At 35.5% G+C, this 26,239-nt stretch overlaps 1 non-coding gene across 1 annotated transcript; it reads right to left on the bottom strand.

Annotated features, from left to right (window-relative positions):
• Positions 1-3,950: 3,950 nt before the first annotated feature.
• On the bottom strand, positions 3,951-4,056 carry LOC140859018 (small nucleolar RNA R71). Its single transcript, XR_012142418.1, has one exon. It is a non-coding gene; the product is annotated as a small nucleolar RNA R71 (small nucleolar RNA).
• Between the last annotated feature and the right edge of the window lie 22,183 nt (positions 4,057-26,239).

Below are 26,239 nucleotides of genomic sequence, written 5' to 3'. Positions count from 1 at the left end.
ACAGGCAAGTACCCTAGATTAGATAGTGTATCAGATATCTACTTATGGCATTATAGGCTGTCATATAAACAAGAACAAGATAAACAGGTTGACTCAAGAGGAAATCCTCGAAGTCAGTGATTGTGAATTACTTCCAACCTGTGAGTCCTATCTTCTTGGTAAAATGATCAAGTTATCTTTTATTGAAAAAGGTGAGAGAGCTACTGAGCTCTTGGGCCTAGTATATACTGATGTATGCGGGCCCATGAGCACAAGTGCTAGAAGTGGATATTTCTACTTCATCACTTTCACAGATGATCTAACCAGATATGGATATGTCTATCTGATGAAACATAAGTCGGATTCATTTAAAATGTTCAAATGATTTCGAAGTGAAGTAGAAAAACAAACTGGGAAGAGAATTAAAACTCTTTGATTTAACCGAGGAGGAAAATACCTTTCTGGTGAGTTTTTTACATATCTAGAAGAGAATGAGATTCTCTCCCAATGGACTCCTCCAGAAATACCACAACATAATGGTGTGTCTGAAAGAAAAAATCAAACTCTGTTAGACATGGTCCGATCCATGATGGGTTTTGCCAGCTTGCCGATATCCTTCTGGAGATATGTACTCGAATCGGCCTGTTATCTGTTAAATAGGGTTCCAAGTAAGTCTGTAATTAAGACTCTATATGAGATATGGACAGAGCGTAAGCCATCACTTTCATACCTTAGGGTCTGGAGGTATCCGGCCTATGTCAAACAGTTAGTTACAGATAAACTTGGACCTAGGTCTGACAAATGCACATTCATAGGGTACCCCAAAGAGATCAAAGAATATTTTTTCTACCATGCTGATAAACAAAAGGTGTTCGTCAACCTTAAGGCAACCTTTTTAGAAAAGAAGTTCCTTGATGAAGGAACCATTACCTCTAATGTTGAACTTGATGAAGTTCAATAGGTAGAAGGACCGACACCAATAGCTGAACCTGAGTCGGATTTGTTTAGATTAGATTCGGAGCCTAATGTACCTGCACCACTAAGGCGATCTGATAGAGTACCGCATCAGCCGGATAGATACTATGATTTCTTGGTCCGTGATGGTGATCCCATCGAACTCGATGAGAACGATGAGGATCCGATCACCTATATGGATGCAATGTAGAGACCTGATTCTGAGAAATGGCTTGAAGTCATGAAATTCGAAATGGAGTCCATGAAGGTCAACGATGTATGGACATTGGTTGACCCACCTAAAGGGGTTAAACCCATGGGGTGTAAATTGATCTTCAAAAGGAAGAGGGGTGCAGATGAAAAGGTGAAGATCTATAAAGCCCGTTTGGTTGCCAAGGGGTATCATCAACATTATGGTATTGACTATAACAAGACATTCTCCCTTGTGGCAATGCTCAAATCTATTCGGATAATGCTTGCAATAGCTGCCCATCTGGATTATGAGATTGATAAACACTTAATTTAAGTCATTTAAATCAAAAAATCATATTTAATTTATTTTATTTCTTAAGAATTTGATGCTTCTTTTTATATTTTACAGGAAAGATGATCGCCGATACAAAGAGTCCGATTTGCAGATCAAAAAGATTCAAGTTTAAAGAAAATTAAACTTAAAATAAAATTTAAATAAAAGAAGGATGCATACGGTATTATAGAAAATGAAGATACTATGCAAGGAATCCAAAAAGGATATAAGCATCATTGTAAAGAAATAAAAAAATCTTTTTGGAATAAAAAAAAAGAAGGGAGTGTTCATGTATGGTTCACGCAGCATGGACGTGGGCGCAGACGCGGGCGCGGACGAACACGAGGCGGGCGTGAGGCGGGTGCGTGGCGGGTGTGGCACGGTAGGCAAGCGGGCGTGCGGGGTTCGTGGGGACAGACGAATAGATGGAAGGAAAAAAAATATATATTTGGAAATACTTCATGAGGAAAAATTTGTATTTTTTTTATCTGCTTGTGATCTTTCCATCTCATCCATCCATTTTTTAGTCCTTAGTATTTTCTTTAGTCCCACATCGAAAAACCATGTAAAACTCCTCCCTCCTAACACCTATAAAAAGGCTTTTGTACTCCCATTGGAGGGGGAGCCCAGAAATTCTTTTAGAGCCTTGCATAGAGGAATAGAAAGGGACTACTTCATGAGCAGCTAGGCTAGCAGTCTCGGGAGTGGAGAAAAAATTTTGTAACGACATAGAGATGGTTTATTGTTCTAAACTTTCTTGTATTTCTTTATATGCAATAAAGATTATGCTTTTTATTTAAATCGTCATGAGTTCTTTATTTGCTCTCTTTCATATGCTTTTATTTATGCTTTCTTATTAGATTAATATTAGGAATAATTTTTACTGTTTGGAGACGCACCGTGATCTACGGGTATGGGGCATGCCGAGGAAAGAAGAGTTGTTTATCTAGTACTTTTCAGAGACATGCCGTGATCTACGGATACGGGGTGTGCCGAGAAAAGATAGGTATTTTCCTAAGATTAATCGCATCTATTTAATTAAAAAAGAGATACAACTCTGCTAGTACAAAATTAATTCAAAACTCTCAAGCTCTTTATTTTCTAATTACATCAATTTTAAAATAATTTATTTTCTAAATCAAAACAACGCTTCTTTCTTTTATTTTATAATCTCAACTTAGTCCAAGATCCCTGAGGATACGATCTTGACTCATCCTACCTACGTAGTGAGTAGAGTTATTTTTGGTGCTATCAATGACCACGCATCAAATTTTGATGCCGTTGCCGGGGACCTTGGCACGGTTGAAGAAAAAAAAAACCACTGACATTTCATAACACTTAACTAAAATAGTGTAACCTCAAATATAAAAATTTCTAACATGATTGGACACCTTGTTTCTTTGCATTGCATCTCCATAATTAATTTTAAGGCCCATTAACTAAGATAAGGTGGGGATTTGATCACCCTTCCTTGGCCCACAAATTACTCCCTTGCATTTGCATAACCTAGACCTTAATCTAAAATTAATTAGACATTGACCCTAAGGATTTTGAGCTTATTAGGACAAGTGACCCTGAGAGTTGAACCAGATTAGACTTGGTCAGCTAGCTGGTGTCTAGGCAAGTGGTTTGTGGGACGACTAGGCTCGAAGGAAGGTGGTTTTTAATTGGTTCCATTCACTGACTTGGCCAATTTAATTGGTGTCTAAGGAAAGCAACGGGAGGACTCCCACCAACCTTACACTTACCTAGCCAGTTGATTGGTCAAGCTCCGACTTGGAGGGCTTGAAGGCTAACTATAGTTAGGAGCTATCTAGAACTAGGGTAACTTTAGGATAGAGAGTCCACTGCGTGCTAACTTTATTGTAATTAAAATCTAACCACAACTAATTCTTCTATTAGTTTTAGGACTTCTTAGGATCTCTTCTTTAGAACTCTTTTCTCTCTTCTCTTCTCCTCTTAATAAAAAAAAATCCTTAACAGACTAGGATAGTCCTACATAGACCTTTTAGTTGCATGTTAGGTCAACAATCACTAAAACCTAACTTGCAACCATTAGATGAAGAATTAGAAAAGACTCTTAGGACTATCTGAGTTAGAAACATGGCTGCACCTAGTGAGGCTAATTCTCCACGCTCATTGAGAGAATATTTCACTCCATTCTCGTATACTTACTCTCCTTGCATTCAAGCACCTCCAGTAGAAGCTACCCAATATGAGATTAAGTCTAGCATTATTCAAATGTTGCCATCATTCTATGGACTTAGTAACGAGGACCCATACAAACACTTGGATGAATTTCTTAAAATTTGTTCCACAGTAAAAATTCAAAACTTCTCCGATGATGCCCTTAGATTGAAACTGTTCCCTTTCTCACTTAAGGACAAAGCCAAGCATTGGTTAAACTCCTTAAACTCTATAACCATTTCAACTTGGGATCATCTTCAGAGAGAATTCCTCAAGAAATACTTTCCAATTGGAAAAACAAATCAAATTAGAAAAGCTATCACTAGTTTTTCTCAATTGGAGGGTGAACTTTTTCATGAGACATGGGAAAGGTTAAGGGACCTCATTCGTAAATGTCCACACCATGCTGTCCCTAAATGGCAACTTTGTCAGTGTTTTTATGATGGTCTATCAGAGAAACACCAACAAATGGTTGATGCATCATGTGGTGGGACATTCATGCTAAAGAGTGAGGATGAAGCCTGGCAGCTCGTTGAAACACTTAGTGAGAATTTCCTACATCATATGTCTGCCACTTCTAAAGAACAACCCATACTTCAACAAAAAAGAAGTGGAATTTATCAGATTGGAAACGTCATGGATATCCACAGTAAGGTAGATGAACTGTCCCAAAAATTAGATCATCTTCTAAATACTGGACAATCCCCGATTCCACCTAACCCAATCCAAGAAGTTTGTGCATTGTGTGCAAGTTCGAACCATTTTGTTAGTGAATGTCTAGCCGCACCTCAATTTCTTGAGTTTGTGCATGAGCAGGTTCAGCAAGCTCAAGTCCAACAAGCTCGCAGATCAGGAAACGATCCATATTCGAATACTTATAACCCCGGCTAGAGAAATCATCCAAAATTTTTCTGGAGACCACAACCAGTGGTTGGCCCTGCTGCACCTCAACCTCAATATCAGGACCCAACATATAGGCATGGACCATACCATCAATTTTAAAATACTCCTTAACCGTCTACTACTGGTCATAGCTCAGCTTTTAAGAAAAAAGTTCTGAAAGCACTAGAATGATTAGAAGTCAACACTCAGATCCTTAACTCCCACACATAATTCATTGCTATGCTAGAGACCCAAATAGGTCAACTAGCGACTGCATTCAGTAGGAGGGAAGGAGGAAAATTACCTAGCCAACCTGAGAGCAACCCAAGAGGACAATTTGGGATTAAGAGTTCTAATACCCCAGAAGTTTTTTCTGAACATGCCAAATCAATCATGACTCTGAAAAGTGGGAAGGTCATTGAACACACTAGTAAAACCAATGAGTCTGACCCTAAACTTCTAACTGAAGCCAAATCACTCAAGAACAAAGAGGACTTTAAAATAGAGAATGAACCAACTGCACCGGAATCATCTTACTTGCCTAAAGTCCCATTTTCGGATGCCCTGAAAGCCCCTATTCCTGCAGATAAGAAGGGAGGAAGACTCGACGAGATGTTGGAATTGTTTAAGCAAGTCCAAATTAATCTTCCCCTTCTAGACGCAATCAAACAGGTCCCTGCTTATGCCAAATTTTTGAAGAATTTGTGCACCCAAAAACATAAATCTAGATCATAAATCTTAAAGAAAGTACATCTCACTGAACAGGCTAGTTCTGTCATCCAGCATGCCACTCTTCCAAAGCTTAAGGACCCAGGAGCCCCCATCATTTCCTGTGTTATAGGAGATTATCACATTGAAAAAGCTCTTCTGGACTTAGGGGCAAGTGTGAATCTTTTACCTAGTTCAGTGTATGAACTTTTTGGATTCGAAGAACTGAAACCCACATCAGTCACACTGCAGTTAGCCGACAGACCTCCAAAGCTTAAGGACCCAGGAGCCCCCATCATTTCCTGTGTTATAGGAGATTATCACATTGAAAAAGCTCTTCTGGACTTAGGGGCAAGTGTGAATCTTTTACCTAGTTCAGTGTATGAACTTTTTGGATTCGAAGAACTGAAACCCACATTAGTCACACTGCAGTTAGCTGACAGATCAATTAAGGAACCACATGGAATGCTTGAGGATGTCTTGGTCAAGGTAGATAAGTTTTACTTTCCAGTTGATTTTCTGGTTCTCGACATGGAACTAAGTGGCAACCCAAGATAAATTCCCATTATCTTAGGATGACCCTTTCTAGCTACAGCAAATGCATGCATTAATTGTAGGACAGGAGTCATGGATGTATCATTTGGGAATAAGAAACTGAGACTGAATGTGTTTGGTGCTTCCCAAGGACTATCAATGGATAGTTGCTTCAAAGTAGATATACTAAAAGACATTATAGAAGATGCAACACCCACAATTCTAGCTCCAGATCCCTTAGATACTTGCTTGGCTCACTTTGGAGTGTATGACTTTGAGGGATATATGAAAAAAGTTAACACCTTGTTGGATACACCACACAATAAAACCACTCCTCCATGGATAATCAAGTATGAGCCATTGCCCACCTTTTGTTGGTTTTATTGCATATGACGTCTGGCTGAAGACGTTAAACTTAGCGCTTGTTGGGAGGCAACCCAATGATTTCATATTTTTTTTACTTTACTGCAGCTACAGAAATTTAAAACAAGAGCCTATTACTCAATGAAACTATCTTCAACTTTTGAAGCAAAATTATCCCAGGTGCACTCTCTCATTTTATTTTCTTTGCTTTTCTACTCCATTGAGGACAATGTAGATTAAGTTGGGGGAAAAAGAAATTAATCAAATCTTCGAGTATGGTCAGAAATAATTAGTTTTGTGTATCTAAATTTTATTTTGATTAAGAGTCAATTAGGCATCCTAATCAATGAATGATTAACAGTCAAGAAAATTTTAGAGATACTGAGAAATAAATTATTAAGAAAACCCAATGAATGGTAGAGTTTGGACTAGACCAAATTTTAGGAGTGATTCTACAACCCTCTTCTTACTGATCTCAATAAAGAATCTGCTTCATGAGAGATTAGGTGGAAAGATCGAGGTATGCAAAAAATTCTTCTTAAAATATACTTTTTATTAAAAAAAAAAAATATTGGTTTCCTACTGAGTAACCGGACCCCTTCGCCTAAGTAAATATTATGGTTCGCATAAAAAGGTGGGCAATATTAAAAAAAAAAATAGTGGATAATAAGAAGACTAAATTGCAAGAAGATAATAAACCTATCTCACATTAAGTTAGAAGATTTAAAGAGTAAAGTAGGGAGTTGGTGAAAGAAAAGCTCTTGAAATTTTTTTAGTTAATACTCAGCCACTAATTGGGTCAAATTGATAATCTAATGAAGTATCTCTTTAATGGTCTGACCAGGTATCATCTATCTTTTGGGATGCCTAACCTAACTTTTTATTCAAGACCGAGTTGGTACACAAAGCTGATATATCTATTTTACTCGAGGACAAGCAAAATTCAAGTTGGGGGGTCGTGATAAACACTTAATTTAAGTCATTTAAATCAAAAAATTATATTTAATTTATTTTATTTCTTAAGAATTTGATGCTTCTTTTTATGTTTTACAGAAAAGATGATCGCCGATACAAAGAGTCTGATTTGCAGATCAAAAAGACTCAAGTTTGAAGAAAATTGGACTTAAAATAAAATTTAAATAAAAGAAGGATGTATATGGTATTATAGAAAATGAAGATACTATGCAAGAAATACAAAAAGGATATAAGCATCATTGTAAAGAAACAAAAGTTTCTTTTTGGAATAAAAAAAAGAAGGGAGTGTTCATGTATGGTTCACGCAGCATGGACGCAGGCGCGAATGCGAGCGCGGGCGAATGCGAGGCGGGCGCGGCACGGCAGGCAAGCGGGCGTGCAGGGTTCGTGGGGACAGACGAATAGATGGAAGGAAAAAAAATATATATTTGGAAATACTTCAAGAGGAAAATTTTATATTTTCTTTATCTGCTTGTGATCTTTCCATCTCATTCATCCATTTTTTAGTCCTTAGTATTTTCTTTAGTCCCACATCGGAAAACCATGTAAAACTCCTCCCTCCTAACACCTATAAAAAGGCTTTTGTACTCCCATTGGAGGGGAAGCCCAGAAATTCTTCTAGAGCCTTGTATAGAGGAATAGAAAGGGACTACTTCATGAGCAGCTAGGCTAGCAGTCTCGGGAGTGGAGAAGAAATTTTGTAATGACACAGAGATGATTTATTGTTCTAAACTTTCTTGTATTTCTTTATATGCAATAAAGATTATGCTTTTTATTTAAATCATCATGAGTTCTTTATTTATTCTTTTTCATATACTTTTATTTATGCTTTTTTGTTAGATTAATATTAAGAATAATTTTTACTTTTCAGAGATGCACCGTGATCTACGGGTACGGGGCGTGCCGAGGAAAGAAGAGTTGTTTATCTAGTACTTTTTGGAGACATGCCGTGATCTACGGATATGGGGTGTGCTGAGAAAAGATAGATATTTTCTTAAGATTAATCGCATCTATTTAATTAAAAAAGAGATACAACTCTGCTAGTGCAAAATTAATTCAAAACTTTCGAGCTCTTTATTTTCTAATTACATCAATTTTAAAATAATTTATTTTCTAAATCAAAACAACTCTTCTTTCTTTTATTTTATAATCTCAACTTAGTCCAAGGTCCCTGAGGATACGATCTCGACTCATCCTACCTACGTAGTGAGTAGAGTTATTTTTGGTGCTATCAACGACTACACATCAGAGATCTAACAGATGGATGTAAAGACAGTTTTTCTGAATGGAGAGCTGACCAAAGAGATGTATATGATACAACCTGAGGGGTTTACATCTACAGATGAGTCCAAGGTGTGCATACTTTAGAGGTCCATTTATGGATTGAAGCAAGCTTCTCGGAGTTGGAACATGTATTTTGATAAGATGATCAAAATGTATGGCTTCATTAAGAATGGAGAAGAGCCTTGCATCTATAAATGGGCAAATGGTCCAGTTGTAGTATTCTTTATCTTGTACGTAGATGACATTCTCTTAATCGAGAATGACATCTCCGCACTATAAAGAATAAAAGTTTGGTTGTCATCGCAGTTTTTCATGAAGGATTTGGGTGAAGCATCCTACATCCTAGGGATGAAGATCTATAGGGATATATCTAAAAGGATGTTTGGGTTATCCCAGTCCACATACATAGATACTATGCTGAAGAGGTTCAGCATGGAGAATTCCAAGAAGAGCTATCTACCGATAGGCCATAGAATTTCTCTCTAAGAAGGATTGTCTGACAACTCCTGAAGTGAGAGAGCGTATGAGTAGAGTCCCATATGCTTCGGTCATAGGATCTATAATATATGCCTTGAAATATACAAGGCCAGATGTGGCATACTCACTAGGGGTAGTGAGTAGATACCAATCTGATCCTGAAGAAAATCACTAGAAAGTGGTTAAAGCCATCCTTATGTATTTGAGAAATACTAAGGACCAATGGTTGGTTTATGGCAAGTCAAATTTGAAACTTGTGGGGTTCACAGACTCCAGCTTTCAATCTGACCATGACAACAGTAGAAGCGTGTCAGATTATATCTTTACTCTGAATGATGGAGCCATCTACTAGAAGAGTTTCAAGCAGCATACTATGGCAGACTCTATTTGTGAGGTGGATACATCGCAGCATCGGATGCCGCAAAAGAAGTTGTGTGGCTAAGGAAATTCATCACCGAGCTTGGAGTAGCACCCTCCCTCGATGGTTCAATCCTGCTCTACTATGATAGCATTGATGTCATAGCTCAGGTGAAGGAACCCAAAGCACACCAGTGGACGAAGCATATTTTGCATTGCTTCCACCTGATCCGGAAGATCATGGATCGAGGTGACGTCGACCTTCAGAAGATCAATGGAAAGGAGAACCTGGCCGACCCCTTCACTAAAGCCCTAACGATAAAGGAGTTTGATAACCACAAGTCAAAAATGGGTATTAGATACTATGCCGAGTGGCTTTAGGATAAGTGAGAGTTGTTGAAAAATATATCCCAAAAGCCAATTATCAACCTGTTGACGGTTGAGCAACCTTGTATTGTAATTAATTTGTTAATAAATAAAATATATTTTAGATATTTTCATCATAAATTTTTATATTCTAATGAATTTTGTTGTTATGATAAAATTCATAGGACTATTTAGGTTCGATAAAAAGAGGATTTATCGATTAGACCTTAAAACTGTTCACGATCAAATGATAGGCTGTTAATAAGGACGACAGCTTCTATCAAGCATAGGTCACTGTAGGCCATATGGGTTGGTTGTCCTCTTAACCAAAAAGTATGGAGACACTGGTATGGTATACAGGTGAGATGTAAGGGTACATCGTCATTGAACATGACCAACTTTAGAGTATTTTGCTGTCGAGAATACCTCTGATGGGATATAGGTATAAGTGTCCCTTAGACCTGATATCACCTCAGTGACTTGCAAGCAACTCACTCTGCTTTGGTACTGAACTAACTGAATTTCTAATTCAATGACGGAAGGCTTCTGGGCATAGTCAAGTCCTTGCGAAGTCGAAGTGTGATCAAGATGGGATTGACCACTCCAAGAGTTGGAGAAGAATGAGTCGCTGTATTTCAATTTAGCAAAACCTTGGTTAGGATAATCTATCAGATGGATTTGATATTTTGAAATACAATATGGACAATCCGATCAGAGCTGACAGTTGAACTCTGAGGTGTCCTATGAGCATTTTGGTCAAGGAGATGAATTATATGAAAACTATATCCGCAAGGGTTCTAAGGATATTATTCTACACATTCGCCCTATCCGATCGTCGGGTACCATTGCTAGATGGTCACTTTGATTGGTATAGAAATTTATTTCTATACTATCAACTTAGGTTTGGACCTATGAAGTCATACACATTTGAGTTCATGATCCGATCGGATGGTTGATCAACGATTAAGAATCGTTCTAGGGTTAAACGATCAATACGATTGACATTTAATCTAGTGCAAGTGTTGCAGGATGATTGATTAGTAATTTGATTGCTAATTAGCTTAATTTGATTAAATTAATGAATTAAGATTAAGTCTAATTAAATATAATTTAATTAGATTTAGTTTGGACTTGATTGGATCAAGTCCAATTGGTTTATTGGATAAACCAAGTGCAAAGAAAAACTAGTCCTAGTTCAATTAGGATTTGGGTCAACCTAATTTCTAATTTGATTAAAAAATTAAATTAGATTTAAATATAATTTAATATAATTAAATTAGATTTTTAATTTGATTAAAACCTATTTTAATTGGGTTGATTTGGTTTTGGTTTGATTTGGTTTGAGAAACCAAATTTGAACAAGTCATAGATTAAACCCTAGTAAGACTAGGATTCTACCTTGCACCACCTTAGCCCCCTACGCCCACTTTCTCTTATTTTGTATGATAAAACCTTCTCTCTCAGGCCTTCACATATGCCCAAAGCTTTTTACTCTTTCTTTCTTATATGGAATATGGTTGTGGACCAAGTCAAAGTAAGAATTAGTTTGGATTTTAAATTCTATGAGATAGAATTTTAGGAAGCCAAAACTCTTTCCTTATGGTACTGATTTTATCCAGATTTTTTTTGAAATTTTTATGGCTTTTATGGTACATATTGTGCACCCTTTGTTGGTAGTCAATGGTAGAAAAAGAAGGAAGGGGTGCCTAAGAGTTGGGCACCACTTGTCCTGCCTTGTTTGGATTTTTCTTGACTAGGTATTTGATCTAGACAAGGATTCTTCATATCTCATTATTTAAGATGAATTTATTTTTGATATTTTCATGAATTATAAAGAATTAAGAGACCTTTGGGGTGTGTGAAAATCAAAGAAAAAGAGTGTTGGGGCATGGAGATATAATAGACACAAAACTAGGTATCTTGGTGAGAGCAAAGAGAAGAAGAAGAGGGTCTTCTTCTAGGGTTGCTGTGTTTACCTCTTCTCTTCCTCCATTTGTGAGTTTTCTGAGAGTATCTCATATCTAAAATTCTTTCTCCTACTTTTCATCTTTGGAAGAATCTAAATCAAAAAGAAAAAGGCATCTGATAGACCATCGAAGAAGGATCAGCGCAGTACTAGCATATTGTGCTGATTTCCTAGACCAGAACTTTTGATTGTGATTCGTCGGCTCGTGTGGATGACTCTTAGAGATCGGATGCATGTGCAGCTCACAACATCATCCTCAAGTCCGGATCAGTAAAGTTAAAACATTTAACTTGCAAGGTAATAGATCTGATCTATTATATTTTACATATATTAGATGTAGTATAGAAATATGTTGATATGATCAATATGTAGTTCTTGCTCTTTATATTTTAATTTTTGATTTAATAATATATAATAATCATGTAATAGGATCTTAGATCTAGAGATTCTCTAATTTTATAAGATAAATTTTAATTTATTTTAATCTTTTGCTGTCTGATCTTGAAAAATTTTCAAGATCTAACCCTGAAATCCTAGATCTGGTTCCTTTAAATTTTTTATTGATACATAAGATGTATGGATGGATCTTTAAATCTAAAATTTAATTTTAAATTTAATTTTAGAATATATAGTTGATATGTTGATGCATGTATAGATCTGAAAATTGATTTAGAAAGAGTTCTAGTTCATGTGAAATAGATACATGCATGAAACCTGAATTTTTTTATGATCTGAATTTTGATTTATGTTATGATATATGATTATATATTTAGATCATAAATTTGATTTTAATCTGATCTATGATTAGTATATGAGATATATGAAATCATGTTTAGATCTGAAATTTTATTTAAGATCTAGTTTTACATGCATATATGTGATATATGTTTATATGTTAGAACTTGAAAATTATTTTTATCTTTTAATACTTACTTTCATACAAAGTATTTAGATCTGAAATATGATTTTAGAATCTAAAATTTATGTTTGTGTTTGAGAGTTTTGATTATGAAAAAATCAAAATTTAGATCATATACTAGGATTACATCTAAGATTTTTTGATTTAGAACATATGGATCCAATTTGATTAAATAATTAGTTAAACCGAATCAAGTATTGAATTGAGTTAGATCAATTAAGTTAATGATCATACAATTGTTATTGATCAAATAGATTGAGTCCCATATGTAGAATCGATTAACATAAGGACCTAATTTGGCATGTTGATTTGAAACTAATTCACTTGAGCTAACCAATTCTGATCAATTATTCAATTGGTGTCTCAGATAAGTAATTAAAAGGTAGTTATTTAATTAGTTTCGTTCGCTTATCTAGCCAATTTATTGGTGTCTAAGAAAAGCAATGGGAGGAACCCCCACCAATCTCCACTTACTTGGCCAATTTGAAAGATTGAGTCACAAATATGGTTGCTTGGTGGTTTGATTTAGTGCATGCCAATTACATCAGTTATGTGATGACTGATTAGATGAGACCTAAACCCAATTCTCTTCATAAAATATTAAGTCCAAGATCTTTCACTATTGTAGATGTGCGGACGTGCTATCGACGTTGATTATTCTCGACTGGTCACAATAGTTCAGTTACATTGGAAACATGCAACCACTTTATTAGCAAAAAATTGCTACGGGATAAAGATTGGGTTGGGCCCAATAATTGTTAGGTGAGGGACCCAATGACGGCCTTACACCTACTTGTGAATGATGGGTCTGACTTAACTAAGAAGTGCGAGCAATAACTGTTAGGTGTGCCCACATGACTTAGAGACCAAGTGGCTCTAATATGCTTAGAGAAGCATCTAGACAAAAAGTTATCTATGCATCGGTGTTTATTCATGTTACCAATAACTGTTAGGTGAGGTACGCAGTATCGGTGGGACTGTAGCACCCATTAAAAATTTAATTATTATATTAGAATTTTTGTTTCTCTACTTGGAGAGTGTGGGAGTTCTGATAAAATAGTGAGAATCTCTTTTTGCATCCAAAAAATTCTAGAGTAAAATTATAAAATAAATACAAACACCTAATTAGAATCTTTACTCTCTGTTGTTCATTGTGTCATCTTCCAATCCTCTAGCTTGAATCCTAGATATTAACTGATTAACTGAAATCGAGTATATAGACTAGCTTACAAACTTAAGAATTATTCTTAATTTTAGAAAATTAAGTAATGTTCTCTATCAGGTTATTCTAATATTAACAACCATCCAACCCATAGTCAATGAGCTATACTTCACGAGTGGATGGACAATGACAATAAAGATAGGTGCTATGTATGAGTACATGTATACTACCAACAACATGTTGATTCATCCACAAGTATTATGAGATGATCAAAGTTGCACAGTGCATGTGATGCATGATAGGTAGTCAGTCTATGATCATTATTTAATAATGATCGAGGACATTAAAGAGCTTAAAAGGCTCGACATGACCATGCAAAATGAATTGCTTATGGATTTGATCCTATGATTCTTAATTAGTTTATATGGATAGTTTATGGTAAACTACCATATAAAAGACCATCATGGCACTTTATCTGAATTGATCAAAGTGTTGATAACAAAGAAACCTTGAAAGAGTTCAAAAATAAATACTTGGAGAGCCTAAAGAAGTAAAGACACATCTAGATTAGGTATGTCGAAATTGCTCAATACTATCCTTACGATTTCCTCTTCTCCTAGTTGAGCTACAGACTTTAGTATAGAGTCGATGGGAAGGTAGAGGGTTGAGGAAGTAACCCTTGAATTGGCTATTGGGTAATAGTTGCTGCTGCAGCTATGGGTATCTATCCTTTATGATCATCGTTTGGATTTAGTTCTTAAAGACAGTCTCTATCATTTGCATATTGATGCATATGTGAACTTAATTGAGCAATCAAAAAATATCATTGGATATGAGAGATCCAAAATTAAGATAAAATTTAAAGTATATATGGAACCTATAGCTAAGTCATATTGGAGAAGAAATGATTAACAAACTAAAAAAATATGGGCTTGGGCTCATTGACTGTTGAGTCAAATCTAGTTTGTGCATCATCTCTTTGAGAAAATATGATCAAGCTACTCTTATGGGATAAGAGAAAAAAGACCACTGAGATACTTATCCTTGTACATATTTGATGTGTGAAACCCATGTGATGTGCTAACCAAGGAGTTGTCTCTACTTTGTATATAAGATACAAATCTAAAATTTTTGAAAGGTTCAAAGAATTTAGATGTAAGTAGAGAAATAAATCAAAAAATTTTTGAAGGTACTTCGATCGGATCGAGGATGCAATACCATTGAAAAAAATTTCTCGATTATCTCATAAAATGATATTATTTCATATGGACCCCTCTTAGTAAATCTCAGCTCAATGAGATAAGAAGAGTCATGGGACTATATGAGATATAATCTGATCCATAATAAAATTCACTAATTTATTTATATTTCTTTAGGGACATACTTTATTTCTATAAAATTGGGTTCTCTCTAAATCTGTTTCTACCACACCATATAAGATATGATATGGTGAGAACTGAATCTTGATTATTTAGAGATTCAAGGATGTCCAGGCTATGTCTAGGATAGCAGGTGGATATGTTAGAGGATAGGTCTATAAAGTTCTTTCTAAAAGAGTTTGGGATATTACTTTCTGATGGGATTACAATGTGATTGTGACTCAATGTTATCTTCTAAAAAAATTGTTTAACCAAGATGAAGTAGTAAGAGAAAAGTTAAGCTCTAAGAGAGTATCTCTGAAGAGCAGAGAGCCTTGGGAACTTAAGAACATATTAATCATGAGCCAGTAGATGTGTATTCCTCCTCCATCTTGTACACATAGTAGGATCTCCAATTCTCTCGAAAGGTACTTGAGTATGCTTAACAGAAGATGTAGAGAAAATCATTTCTCATGGGAGATAAAAAACATAGAGATGATCTCAGAACCTACAACGAGATGATGTGAGATATCGACTCCAAGAAAGGATGTGAAATAGCTTTTCTGAGTAGAGATCTTTTGAAGATTTCTATATGGAATAGCCTATGGATTTCACTTCTTGTGATAGGTGATCACAAAGACCACAATACCGTTGGAGTTAGAACATTTATTTCAATGATATGATCAAATTATTTGATCAGATATGAGGAATTATGAGTTTCAAAAGGGTCAGTAGGAGTGTCCAATACTGACATCGATTAAAATATGGTTGAATATAGATTTCTTCATGAAAGACATAAAGTGAGCATCCTAAAGATCTATAGAGATAGATATAATTGGATGCTTGTGTTTTCATAGATAAAGTACAAAAATCAAATGCTGAAAGCATTCAGTATAAAAATCTTGAAGAGGGGTCTACTATCCTCTCGAGCATAGTCGTATGCCATAAAGTACTTGAACTGATTATACCATGATTATCACAAGTAGATATCAGTTGTATCCAGGCTGTGAGCGCTAAATTACTGTGAAAACATCCTTAAGCTCTTAAGAAGAACTAAGGACATATTTGGAGAAGGATCAAAGCTAGGAGTGGGAGGATACATCAATTTAGACTTTATGTCTGAAGTTAATAGTAGAATGTCTACATCATGGATGTATTCCTACGTCGATATCTTAGAAGGATTTCAAATAATCGATCAATAGAAGCTGAGTACACTGTAGATGTGTAGGATGCATTCTAGTTATAATGTTAGTTGCAGAATTAGTTATCATACCATCAGATGCCGTGACACTATACTGTAAAGATAATAGCACCATAACCCTTACTAAGGAGCCTAGGTCTCACCAGATATCCAAGCACATAGAATAGCAGAACATGCGACTACCTCGAGTAGAAATATATAGAGGTATAAAGAATAAACTCTACATGTGATGTGGATGACCCACTGGTAAGTCACTTGGCTAGCCTAAGACTATAGCCTATCTTGTGAAGATAGGGCTTGGTACATGACAGATTGGCTATAGTGCAAATGGAAGATTGTTGGATGTATGTCCTAGAAGCCAATCTTGGCTGACATATTTCATATCTCTAAAATATGATTTTGTACTTATTGGATAGTTATATTACCATTTATATCTAAGTATCCATGAATCATCCAAGGGATTGACAAAATGATGACATATATTCTCAAAGAGTTGAGAATTTGAGGCATATGTCATTGATGATTGATTCCTAAATTGCTCCTGGTCATAGGATCATCATGGGGATGGTGATTGATTCGGATAGACCAGTGCATAGATCACTTCTTTTGGATAGATGGGTCTCGAGTCTGCAGTGTAGAGACACTGGAACGAGAGTGCAGATGGTTGTTAGAGAACAATTAGCAAGGAGCGTGACTAATACGAGAAGTCACATGGATGTCGCTCACTCGTTAGTAACTTTCTCGATGCTACAGTTGTATGATTGGTCCTTTGACCTGAGATGACACTACTACTCGCAGTGAGGTTACTGGAGTTTTACTAACACATCAACATGGGTCTCAAAGAGCCCTTGTAGTAGATATTGATGACAGTTGATCCACTGTGGGAGTGGGATGTGCATTAAGATGGGATCTATCAATCTAGCAGAAGGAAGTAGTCCTATGAGATTTAAGAGACTGTGTCCTTAAGTCTATGGCCATAGCAGTGTGATTGATAGAAAAAAATTCTCATAGAATCTCATATAGACTTAAACTGATTGAACTATTATATGATCGATGTTGAGGTTTGATGATTTATCCATGACCTGCCATCTAATCGGGTCTCACGATAGAGAAATTGAATCACACGTTAACTACACCTAGAGATTTATTTCAGTTCTACTGGGTTGCCACTACATACTGCTAAGTATCACTAGTAGATTGTGAGAGCTCACTAGGATTATTCTGGATCGACAATCCTTGTTGAGTTAGAGTGGAAATATTTTGATCCATTGAAAAGAATTTTAATGATACGATGATAGAGATCATTATATGTCTCATTATCAGATAGAATTGAACCTATGAGGTTACACAACAAAAAGATTAGGTCTGCAATAAGTAATTGAGCTTATGAAGTGTCAATTAAGTTCAGAAAAATCCATTGGGTTTATGGTAACTTTGTTAGCACATGGTTGGACCCAATTCCTTTTTTCGTTGGGATTACTTATTTGATAAGTTAATTCTAACTTAATTATCTGCTAATAATCTACATGAATAAAATTTATGAGACTTCAATTATTGGGTGTCTAAGGTTATAAATCACATAAATTAAGGGTGCAAGTCCCTTATGAATCTCCTTGATAGTTATTATGGGGCGCCACCTTGATTTGATCAATTTGGACGTGTCCATTGATTAGAGGGCCTTTAGTTTTTATATAGGATATCTCTTGGGTGTATTTTGGGGTGTCTAATTATGGGTGCAAGGGCTTCAATTGTTGGCACCTAATGAGTTTCCTAATGTAAGTTGGATAACTTAAGTTAATAAGAATCCTAATGCAAGTAGGATTTGTATTATGAGATGGAATAGGATTCAATTCTTATGCCTATTTAAAGAGACCTCTCCTAAGGTCTCTAGAGCATCAAAACCAGTAGCTCGTCACACCCAAAAGCTCTCCCTACGCCCTCTCTTCCTCTCTCTTTCTCTCCTCTTGGGTGCTCTATACACCCCTTAGGATGCGCATCCCAAGGAGTTTCATGCCCAAAGGAGTTTGGGTGCCTCTTCTTTGCTAGTTTTTAATATTTGGTAGCAGCACATAGCAAGAAGAAACTCTAGAGAAGAGGAGAAGAAGAAGATTAAGGAGAAAAATTAAGTGTTGCTCGTGATTCAGGCTTCGTTCAGATTCAGCAGGCTGAAATTTGGAGAACTAAAATTCAGATTAAAGAGGACTGTTCTAGGCTGATTTCGAGTGGATACTCATAGAGGTTGGATACTTGTGCAGCTAAGAGAGAGCTTCTTCTCTTTCAGATCTAGTTTTGAAGAAAGAAATTACAAAACAGGTATGTGATTTGATCACAATCTGAATTTTAGCATATATAAATTTCGGTATATGAAATAGATTATGTGATTTTATATTTTTATGCATACAAAATTAAGATTAAAATTATTTTAATCTTATTCTCTACTGTGATATTTAGAAAATAAAATTTTTGAAACATATATGCATGCATCAAACCTCAATATCCAACAAGTATGTCGCTGCTTTGGATGCTATAAAGGAAGGCTTTTGGTTTAAGAAGTTCATCGCGGAACTTAAGGTTATGATATCGGATGCCATACCACTTTACTATGACAACAATGGAGCCATAACACTTGCTAAGGAGTCAAGGTCTCATCAAAAATTAAAGCACATCGAGCGGTGGTATCATATCATATGCGACTACCTCAAAAATAAATATATCAAGGTATGAAGAGTAGACTCTGTAGACAATGTGGTAGATCTGCTGACAAAGCAATTGAGCCAGTCAAAAATGAAAGTCCACCTAGAGAGGATGGGACTTAGATTAGTGGCCAATTGACTTTAGTCCAAGTAGGAGATTGTTAGATATATGTCCTAGAAGCCAATATGGTTGACACATTGTAATAAAGCTAGGACATAATTTTGTATATAATATATTGATTTGATCGATAAAAGGGCAAGTTTATTTTTCATTCAAGTATGATGTATTCTTGAATCATCCATGGAATTAACTTTTCGATACATATTTTCAAAATATTGAGAATTAGAGATATGTATTTAATTCTTAAATATTTTCGATCATAGTATCATCATGAGGATGGTGATCGATCTGGATAGACCGATGCACAGATCACTTCTTTCGGGATAGATGAGACTCTGGTCTATAATGTAGAGACACTGAATGACGAGTGCGGATAGTTGTTAGAGAATAACTAGTATCGAGCGTGATCATTCGAGAGATCACTTGAATTTCTACTCGATCGTTAGTAATTATCTCGATGCTGTAGTTGTATGAATGATCTTTTGACTTGAGATGGTATGACTGCTCACAGTGAGATTGCTGAAGTTTGACTGACATATAAACATGATCTCAATGAGCCCTTATAGTGGATGTTGGCGATAATTGATCCACTATAAGAGTAGGGTGCACATCAAAATAGAATCTATCGATCTTGATAGAAAGGAGTAGTTTTATGAGATTTGAGAGGCTAAGTCTAAGAGTCTGTGGCCACAGCTGTGTGATTGATGGAAAAGAGTTTTCAAAAGAATCACAATTGAATTTGAGCTTATCGAATTTATCATATGATTGATGATGAAGTTTGATGATTTATCAATGACCTACCATCTAGTCGAAACTCATGATAGAGGGACTGAATCACACGTTAACTACACCTTGAAGTTTATTTTCAATTCTATTGGGTTGCCACTACATCTGCTAGGTGTCACTAGTAGATTGTGAGAGTTCACTAGGATTGTTCTGAATCGACAATCCTTGATACGTTAGAGTGAAATTGTTCCGACCCATTGAAAATAGTTTCAATGATACTTTGATAGAGATCATTGTATATCTCACTACCAGATAGAATTAAATCTATGGAGTCACACAACAAAGAGATTAAACCTACAATATGCAATTAGACTTATGAAGTCTCAATTATGTTTAGAGAAACCCTATTGGGTTCAGGGTAACCTTGCTAGCATATGGTTGGATTCAATTTTCTCTTTATATTTAAATTTTTTATTTGATAAGATTAATTCAAACTAAATTATCTGCTAATAATATAAATAAATTAAATTCATTGGGCTCTAATTATTGGGTGCCTAAGATTTTGGATCAAATAAATTAAGGGTGCAAGTCCTTAATTTATTTTTTTGATAGTTTTGATGGGGCGCCACTTGATTTGATCAAGTTAGGCATGTCCCACCTTTAGAGGGCTTATGGACCCTCGATGGGGCATCCTTTAGGTTTCAAAGGGGATGTGATTTTGTGGGTGCAAGGGCTCCAATTGTTGGCGCCCAATAGGTTTCCTAAAGAAAGTTGAATAATTTAAGTTATTAGGAAACCTAATGCATGTAGGACTTCTATTAAGTGCTTATTTGGTTTTGAATAGAATTCATACCTTATACTTATTTAAAGGGACATCTCTTAAGGTCCCTAATTACTTGAACTAGCAGCCCCACACCCACCAAGGAGAGCCCCACGCCCTCTTTTCCTCTCTCCTTCTCTTCTCCCATGGACGTCCAAACATCCCACCCTTTTTGGGCATCCTCTCTCTTCCATGCCCAAGGGCTGTTGGGCATTCCTTGTGTGCTGGTTTCCACTCTATGGTAGAAGCATAATTTAAGAAAAAAAAAGCAAGAGAAGAAGAGAAGAAAAAGATCAAGGAAAGGATCAAAGAGTTGATCGTGATCCAAGCTTCATTCAGATTCGCAGATTGATTTTTCTTGTAGAAGAAAAATCAATTTTAAGAGGGCTGTTCCAGGCTAATTCTTAGTGGATATCCGTAGAGGTCGGATATCTACATGGCTAAATTTTTTTTTTTCTCTTTTAGATCCAGATTTGAAGAAAGAAATTACAAAACAGGTATGTGATTCGATCACATATTCAATTTCAGTATATGTTCAATTTTAGCATATGAAGTAGATCCCTGTGGTTTATGTTTTATGCTTGCATGATATAGATTAAAAGGAGTTTTAATTTTCTATTCCACTATCATGTTTAGAAAAAAAATTTTGAAATATACATGCATGCCCCGACATAGAAATTTCAACAACTCCTCAGGTTCTATTCTGTCTGGTGGTAAGACATACCGTGATCTCTATCACTGTATCATGGAAACTCCTTTCGATGGACTGGAATGATTCCTACTCACTTCAATAAAGATCGTTGATCTAAAAATGATCCTAGTGAGTTCTCACAATCTACTAGTGATGCCTAGTAGCATGTAGTGACAGTCCAGCAAAACAGAAAAGATGAAACCCTAGGTGCAGTTATCGTGTGATATAATTCCTCTATCATGAGTCCCGACTAGATGGAGGTCATGGAGAACTCATCAAACTCCATCGTCAGTCATATACCAGATTGGCTTAACTCGAGTTCATTTGTGAATCCCGTGAAAATTTTTTTCTAGTATCCACTCTTGCTTTGGCCAGAGACTTCCTGAACTTAGTCTTGCGAATTGCATAGGACTACTCTTTTTCTATCAAGATCGATAGATTCTATCTAGGTGCATCCTACTTCAAATAGTGAATCTGAATCTACAATTGCAACATACATAACAAAGACCCGAATGGCTAGGGGCTAAGAAAATATGCAGTCAAACTAAGTAGCCTCGCTGTGAATAGCCAACACACCATAGGTCAAAGGACCAGTCATACCACTGCAACATCGAGAAAAATCACTGACGAGTGAGTAGACATCCAAGTAATTTTTCGTATTGATCATGCTCAATGCAAGTTGATCTCTAACAACCATCGGTACTCTCACCCCAGTGTCTTCACACCACAGACTCGAGACTCATCTATCCAAAAAGGAGATGATCCGTACATTGATCTTGAATGGATTGATCACTGTCCTTCATAACGATCCTTCGATCGAAAGTATTTAAAAATTAACCACTAATGATGTGCATCTCAAATTCTCAACACCTGAAGAATATATAAAATCATCTTTGTTAATTTTTAGGATAAATCATGGATACATATGACATGATTGGTTATAAAGATTGTTCATCAAATACAAAATATCTCCTAGAGAAAGGTATGTGTTAGTCAAGATTGGCTTTTAAGATATACATCTAACACTCTCTTCCTTTTTGACAGCATCAAAAAGCTCATGAGAAAGATCAAAAAAAATCATCAAAATCAATAAGATGTAAGAATGTAGCAAAATGAGAGATCAAATTCAGAAAATCAAATCATCTCCTCTTTAAAATATTATTTTTTGATTCAAAATAAGTTTAAAATATTTGATCTTTCTCAAAATTAGCTTGAATTCAGATGCTAAAAAGTTTTCATTCTTTTTGAATGAATTTGACTCTATAATCAGATTTTCAAACAAGTATTATTAAGCTTTAAGAGGGATAGAGCTTTTCAAAGGACTTGAACATGAAATTAGGCACAGTATTTAATTCAATATTCATTCTTTTCTTTTCTTAATAAATTTTAGTCAATTAAGTTGGAAAAAGATGAGTATTGAAAATGTATCGAGCAAGTTAAAAATAATATCAAAACAAATGAAAGTCACTTTTTTAACTTTATTTCTTGATTATAAATTACTTTAATACAAATGATATTATTAAGATTTTTCAAGGCACACCAAATCTATTTTATATTCAGATTTTCAAATGTGTTTCCAAATTGAAAGTATGTATCAAAATTAATTTATTTGGAGTAAGAATATATTATAAATTCACTTTAACTCCAATTGATGGTTAAGAATGATTAATCAATCAAATCATGTAAATCAAATGGGATAAGCATATGAAAGCTTAAATTGAAAAAAATTATAAAGTAATTGATTGAGAATTTAAGGTTAAAGTTCATTTTTCTTAACTCAAATTAATTAGTATTTTCAATCAAATTAAAGGTATATGAAGGCTTAAATTAAGAATTTAAGATCAAATTCAATTTTCTCAACACAAATTAGTTTGAATTTTCAATCAAGGCTAAATAATTCATTTTGAACTTAAATATGCAACAAACACCACTCTCCCTATTTTCTTTAGATTCAATACTAGAAAATTCATTTTTTTGATATATTAACAATATTTTCTCCCCCTTTGTTTTTCAAATTAAAGCTAGATAATATTACTTTTCAACTTTTCTCCCTCTTTTTATTTCAAATTAAGCATATTTAAATTCAGATTATCAAATTTAGATATATATTCATTTAATTAATTATTTTTTAACATTTTCTTATGCTTCAAATTCAGATTATCAAATTTAGTTTATCTTCTTCTCTTTTATTTTTTAGCATTAAGCATGTTTAACATAAATTTAACTTTAAATTTAGATTTTCTAACTTTCAAATTTAGATTTTCAAATTTAAGAGCATTCGCAATTAAGTAATTATTTTTTCTTTAATATTTTCTCCTCCTTACTTTTGCAAATAAGGCCATTTCTCAAGTTTGTTTATGTAAAGTATTTTTCAAATTGAGTTTGAGACCAATTAATTATCAAAAAAACAATCAAAGCAAAGTATCAAGAATACAAATGCTCGTCAATAATTTTTACTAAATATTCCAATACTATTCTCTTCTCCTATTTTCTATAATAAATGCTAGAAAATTTATTTTTTCTTGATTCTCCCCCTTTCTCTTTCAAATTGTGCATATTCATTTTAGAGTAGTTTAGTTCCTCTTAATTTTATAAACAATGCATAATTTCAATCAAATTGATATACACAAATGTAAGCATCATCAAACATACTCAATTTTTTTAAAAAATAGATTTTTATAGATTTATGAAACTATAATTACAACATGTTAGTGTTGGGGATGTTTGGCCAGGACACCACCTCCACAGAACCTTTTCGATACTATGCATCACAGTAGGAAGAAAGAAAAAATAAAATAAAAATATAATCAAATACGTGGGTCAGCCAAAAAGCTCACCTTCATAGGGCATGCAAGCTTTACTATAAAAAAGATAAAATTACAAGAAGAGATCATACCCTCAACCCTCATACACCCAATCTCTTCCTCGTAAGAAGCTTTTTCGTCACAAAAGCTCTCTCTCAAGGAGGATCTCCTAAACCCCTGAAGTGATCGCTGCCTGCTATCTGACAGTTTGCTTGAAGCACCCCTACTCTACTCTCTGTCAGCTCCTCTCAATCTGTTGCTGCTCTAGTTCTTTTACTAGACACACCACAAGGCTACCGTTGCTCTCTATTTCGTCATAGGCTTTTTAAAGATCTGAATCTGAGCCCTAATGGAATCAGAATTCCTAATCGCATCAAAATAGCATCCCAGACCATCAGATCAAGATCGCCTGTGATCTGGATTGTCTGATCACATAATTTCGTAGGTGAAACCATCCAAAAATGACCTTGATTCATGGTGGACCATGAGAACTACATGGAAAATGGGTTCTCAATCCACACTCCTTTTGTTACCACTCAGTCACACCCTGATTCATGAAACCCATCATGGACCTTGAGAAATGGGCCTAAAAATAGTCCTAGTCCATGGTAGAGAGTGTGAATCGTGTGAGAAATCAGGTAGCGATCCATGATAGACCGCATGAAAAACTATGGGCCACGCCCTGTGTGCATGCTCGTGCTAGGCCCGCCTACACATGCCTGCACATGTCCATGCTAGGCCACGCACCTATGGCCGGCCCAGCTTGCATGTCCATTGGGCCTAGCCATACCATGATCGATCTCCATCGGCCTCTGTCGCTTTGATCTTTGTGCATACTTTTTTCAAGCATAACTTCTTCATCTAGACTCTATTTGGACTGATTTTAAGCTCGTTGGACTCCATTCGTCATCCTGGACCTTGCTGTGGGTTCAGTATGGATCGAATCTTGAGGCATCAAATTCTAACAATCTCCACCTCGACTCAACATTTGACCTCCTCCTAACTCTGAGAGTTTTGGATCTTCTCGCCCTCATGCCTTGGGGCAATTGCTTGCTGATCATGGATGGACAAACATGGGAGTCGAGCAGGCCACTTGATTCCATCTCCATCATATGCTATGCTCCTCTTGATTTGAGATCTGCTCGGGATATCCTCCTGCAGCAATAGAAATCTTACTTTGTGATATCACCTCTTATCCTTTTAAGTCTCGCATCTCGTGCCCGATCTACCTCCACCTGGAGCTCCATCTCGCTCTGGACTCCATCTTATGAAATCACCTCACACTAGGTTCTTTACAAGATAGTAATATCCTTTCATCCTCTTCTTCTCCTCCAGAATAATCCTATCACTATGTATGATCTTCAAAATTTCTCTACCATCTACCATCTTGTAGCCTCTCAAATCCAGTCTACTCAGTGAGATAAGATTCTATCTGAAATCAGGTATGTATCAAACCTCTCCCAATCTCCTCACTACACCATCATGTGTCCTCTAGCTGACTATCTCAATACCTCTGATCGCACAGCTCGATCTATTCGATAGATAAATAGTACCCACACTGCTCTCCAAGGAGTCAAATATTGAGAATTATGTCCCAAAGTCAATCGTTAGATGATTGTGTTGATTCTTGGAAATATATATGAATTTATATTAATAAAAATTATTTGATATTTTTTATTACAAATTGTCCATCTTTGAACTCTTATATTATAATGAAATCTTTAGGACCTTAATTAATTGATAAAAGAGGATTCATCGTTTAGTCTTTAAAGATGTTTGCGACCAAATGATATGTTATTAATAGGACGATAGTAATATTGACTATAAGTCGTTGTGTGCCATATGAGTTGGTTGTCCTTTTAATCAAAAAGTATGGAGACACTATTATAGCATGCAGATGGAATGTAGGAGTACATTCTCATAGAACATGACTATGTGTCGAGCACTCTACTGTCAAGAGTAGCTCGTGAAGGATATGGATATAAGTGTCCCTCAGGGACCTAAGACCACTACGGTGACTTATTAGCAACTTATTGTACTTTGGTACTGAACCATCTGAGTTTCTAATTTAGTGACAGAAAGATACTGGGTGCAGTCAAATACTTATCAAGTCGGTGTGTGAGTCAAGATGAAATTGACCCCTTTGAATTAGTAGGAGATATGCATCAATATATTTTAATTTAGCA

Source organism: Elaeis guineensis, chromosome 6 (genome assembly GCF_000442705.2).
Source record: "Elaeis guineensis isolate ETL-2024a chromosome 6, EG11, whole genome shotgun sequence".
Taxonomy (NCBI): Eukaryota; Viridiplantae; Streptophyta; class Magnoliopsida; order Arecales; family Arecaceae; genus Elaeis; species Elaeis guineensis.
This window is presented reverse-complemented; position numbering and strand designations above follow the sequence as displayed.